The 4,907-nt window shown below is 43.3% G+C and overlaps 1 protein-coding gene across 1 annotated transcript in view; it reads left to right on the forward strand.

Annotated features, from left to right (window-relative positions):
• The first annotated feature begins 2,623 nt into the window (after positions 1-2,623).
• Positions 2,624-4,907, forward strand: part of zbtb48 (zinc finger and BTB domain containing 48) — a 120,468-nt gene continuing 118,184 nt past the window's right edge. The window contains exon 1 of the mRNA XM_037684658.1: positions 2,624-2,794. The gene's annotated coding sequence lies outside the window, so the exon portion shown is untranslated. The remainder of the gene's footprint in view (positions 2,795-4,907) is intronic.

Raw genomic sequence — 4,907 nt, forward strand, 5'->3', positions numbered from 1 at the left:
TAGCACCTTCTCAGAGTGGATCAACCAGTTTGCTGCTGACAACCAAAACCAGCTGATCACATGCTCAAGAAGGACCATCAGCCTAACAATGGGTCATTAGCACACTGATGGCTGTTTACTACTCACAGAGGGCTGAGTGATACTAGCAATCACAGCATTGTAAGAGGGGGACAGTTGAACCCGGAGGCCTCCACCCCTGTTTAATGATGGACGATTTCTTTTCACAAAGATGGCCTCCTTTACTCCTCTCTCAAACCATCGTTCCTCTCTGTCCAGGATGTGCACATCTTCATCCTTGAAAGAGTGACCGCTGGCCTGGAGATGAGTGTAGACCGCAGAATCCTGGCCTGATGATGTTGATCTTCTGTGCTGGGCCATCCTTTTGGCCAGTGGCTGTTTAGTTTCCCCGATGTAAGACTGATCACAGCCCTCCTGACACTGAACCGCATACACAACATTACTCTGTTTGTGCCGGGGGACTGGATCTTTGGGATGAACCAGTCTTTGCCGTAATGTATTTTGGGGTTTAAAAGCCACTGGGACGTTATGTTTAGAAAATAAACGTCTCAGTTTCTCTGATACTCCCTCAACATATGGAATGACCACTGGTCTGGGTCTGGGTTCCTCCTTTTCACCTGATGGCTGACTGGAGTCCTGTTTGGGTTTCTTCTCTGCTTTCAGGAAGGCCCAGTTAGGATATCCACATTGCTCTAGAGCCTGTTTTGTGTGGGATTTCTCCTTCTGCCTGGCTCCTGAGCTAGTGGGGACGCTGTCTGCTCTGTGATACAGAGTCCTGATGACTCCTAACTTGTGCTCCAAAGGGTGATGGGAGTCAAACTGCAAATACTGGTCTGTGTGGGTGGGTTTGCGGTACACCTCAGTTTGCAAATGTCCTCTATCAGAGACTGAGACCTCACAGTCCAAGAAAGCCAACCTGCCATTTTTTACATCTTCTCGTGTGAACTTGATGTATTTATCCACAGAGTTGATGTGGTCAGTAAAATGTTGGACTTCCTGAGATTTGATTTTAACCCAGGTGTCGTCAACATACCTGAACCAATGACTTGGTGGTGTCCCTGAAAAGGACGTCAAGGCTCTCTTTTCTACCTCCTCCATGTACAGGTTGGCAACAATAGGAGAAACTGGAGACCCCATAGCACACCCATGTTTCTGCCTATAATATTGCTCCCCATATGTGAAGTAGGTTGACTGCAGGCACAGTTTCAAGAGTTGACACAGTTGTTCTGTGGAAAGCGTGGTCCTGCTGCTCAGAGTGGTGTCTGATTTTAATCTTAAACTGACCACCTCTACTGCATCATCAACAGGAATGCACGTAAAGAGTGATGTGACATCAAAAGAGACCATTGTTTCATCAGTCTCCATGATGACATCCCTCACCTTATCCACAAAGTCCATGGTGTTCTGTATGTGGTGTTCTGAGCTGCCAACTAAAGGGATGAGTACAGACGCCAGATATTTGGAAACATTGTAAGTGACAGAGTTAATCATGCTAACAATAGGTCTTAAAGGTACACCTTGTTTGTGGATTTTAGGTAAACCATACAGACTAGGTGTGGCCTCCCCTGGGTACAGTCTGTGGTACAGAAAACGGTCAATAGCCTTGTCCTGCTCCAAATTTGTCAGGCAATCTATTAACTTCTTCTTGTAACCACTTCCTGGATCTCTTTTCAGAGGTTCATAAGTGGTTAAGTCACTAAGGAGTGTCATAACTTTCTCATGATAGTCTTTCTGGTTCAAAATCACTGTGCACCTTCCTTTGTCTGCTGGGAGAATGATGATGTTTTTGTCCTTTCTAAGAGTGGTGAGTGCGTCCCTCTCCTCTCTACTGATGTTGGAAGGTGGTGGTTTGGCATTGCTGAGGCAGGATGAAACTTTGATTCTGAGCTGTTCTGCTTCACCCTCTTTCATTTTGTTGTTGCGGATGGCTGATTCTGTGGCTGTGATCATCTCCACCAGAGGAATTGTACTTGGTGCAACCGCAAAGTTAAGAGACCGAGCTGAAAACAGCACCTCAGACTGAGGAAGTCTCTTGGATGAGAGACGAAACGTTTCTAGATTTTTTTGCTTTGTTTTTTTGAATGTCCAGAGGACCAGATTGAACTTTTTTGGATTTTTCTACCTGGATTATTGAGCATGCATCAGGATATGAGAAGAGAAGAGAGATTAGTAACAAGACAGAGATTTGGACACACTGGACTGAACAACACATTATTCACAATACAAAAACATGAAACAGGAAATTGTCAGTATTGTGGAGAGACAGAAACAATAGAGCATGTGATTTTTAGTTGTCAGAGATATGAGAGAGAAAGAAGGCACGTGATGGAGGAACTTAGAAAGGTTAAAGAAACATTTAATATCACAAACATACTACAGAAAGAGTCAGGAAGTAAAAGTGTAAAAATTTTGACAAGGTTCTTCATTAAAACAAAGCTGATCAATAGGATATGATTAGGACAGACAACACATACACAAGTAAATAGTTTTTTTATTTTTTATTATTATTTTAAAAAGCGTTCTGATCCACACTCCATACCAGTCGGTGGCGGTAAGGCACACCATAAGTTGTTTGCCAACCGCCAACAAAAAAAAAACTGAAGAAGAAGACGCTCTATTTGCTTATTTACACTGCAGTACCCACGTTGTGTTCAGTAAACCGATAAACAGATGCATTTTTACTCCCGCAGATGTGAATATCTGACCGGTGGCCGATGTCGGAGTTAACCTCGCTAAGGGATCGTCTTTAAAGAGGCGCTAGGAAATAAGCGTCGAGGTTCGTAGTTTACATTCTGTGATGCATACTGTTCTCTAACTCGCTCTAACTGTACGCAAAGAAAAACACAATATGTATTATTAGGCCCGAGCAGCGAAGCGCTGCGAAGGCTTATTGTAATCGCTCTGTTCAGGCCCGAGCTGCAAATTTTTCCGCCAAATGAATTAGCCAGGGGGGCCTTAACAGATTCCAAAAGTCACCAAATTTGGCGGACGCATCAGGACTGGTGAAAATAACGTATTTTAAGGGCGTGGCAAAAATCGCAACAGAAACGTTGGTTACGTACTGTAACATAGATATATAATCAGTAAATACCTCATTGGCTGCTGCGGCGCAGGAATTTCGGCCGCCATCTTGCAACGGTCGTCCGTATTTGGTTAAAGCATAAGATGTCTCAGCACTTCGCAGCTTATTTCTGTTCTAATCGACGGACTGTTGACGTCAGGTCTCGGGCGATAACTTTTCACAAGTAAGATGAACTTATTATTGTTAGTATTTTGTAAATATAATATTACTGTACTGTATTTATGTCCACCAGCTGATGTGATGTTCAGTGTAACACGGCGTTCATCTGCAATGAAGCTAACTGAGATCTGATGACAGGAATATTTTTCTAACAAGCATACTCACAATGTCAGTAGCTTTGGTTCATTATCAACAGAAATGCATCAAAACTGGAGTTTTGTTTAAGTTCTAGGATATAAAAAATAAAACTAGGGAGAATATAGGAAATAGAAAATAACATTGACCTCCTTTGTACAATGTTTTTGTGTAGACACAAATCTCCTGTTTTCATTTTGAAGGTTTCCCAAAGAACAAGATGTGAGGAAGAGGTGGAAGTATCTTTGAGGAGGATTCATCTGAGCAGTGAGGATTTTAAACTAGAGGATTTTGATCAAACTGATCAGATTGTCTGACTGAGAGATGGTGTGGTACCATCGGTTCACCTTCAAAGAGTAGGAGCATCATTATAAGTAGGGCTTTAACAGACTACTCGAGTAATCTACACATCGATTCCTAGGACACCTATCGAGGTTTTTAATTTCATGTTGAGTATTCGTGGTGACGTCATTATGCCACCGTTACGTCATTGTGTCACGTGATCCGCACCGGGCGCGGATTACAAAATGGATTCCTCCAAGCAGACAGATGGAGCAGAGCAGGCCCAGTCTTGACAAACGGGTAGAAATGCATCAATATTCTGAAAATATTTCACTAGAGATGAATCTTCCTGTTCAACTACCGTAAGGAAACAGAAAATGAATCAACTTCCTGACTGTTTTGAGCTCGTTGCGAACCGGTGTTGCACCATATTTTGTGATCGTAGGGGGCGGTGTTGTATGCACTGTTGCAGGTCACAAAATATGGTGTAACATCGGGTCTAATGACCGAACCAGAACCATCTTCCTCTGACCTTGTTTCACAAATAAAAAGCAAAAAATATTAATCTCTAAACCTATTAAAAAAAAATCTATAAACATATTAACCTCTAAAACTAAACTTAATGCGCACCACAGCTGGCGGTGGTGTGGGGTGGTCGACCCCCCCACTGGTTTTAGTTTTGTTTTTGACGTGCTGCACGTTTCTTCACTTTTGCAGCTTAATAATAAAAACTAATAGTTTAGTTTTTCCTGTGACTTATTTGCTGTATGATAAATGGTAGGGGCAGCACGGTGGCGCAACTGGTAGAGCTGCTGCCTCTCAGCGAGCAGGTCCCTGGTTCAAACCCCGGTCCAGGGGCCTTTCTGGGTGGAGTTTGCATGGTCTCCGTGCTTGCGTGGGTTTTCTCCGGGTACTCCGGTTTCCTCCCACAGACCAAAAACATGCATGTTAGGCTGATTGGTAACTCTAAATTGTCCCTAGGTGTGAGTGAGAGAGTGAATGGTTGTTTGTCTCGTTTGTCTCTATGTGGCCCTGTGATGGACTTGCGACCCGTACAGGGTGTACCCCGCCTCTCGCACAGTGATTGCTGGACATGGGCACCGGCGACCCCCGTGACCCAAAATGGAAGAAGCAGGTAAAGATAATGGATGGATGGATGGATGGATAAATGGTAGCATAATATATGCTCACAATGTTTTGTTGGTCTTTTTTTTTTGTAAAAAATTACCTT

Source organism: Nematolebias whitei, chromosome 11 (genome assembly GCF_014905685.2).
Source record: "Nematolebias whitei isolate Nwh7 chromosome 11, NemWhi1, whole genome shotgun sequence".
NCBI lineage: Eukaryota > Metazoa > Chordata > Actinopteri > Cyprinodontiformes > Rivulidae > Nematolebias > Nematolebias whitei.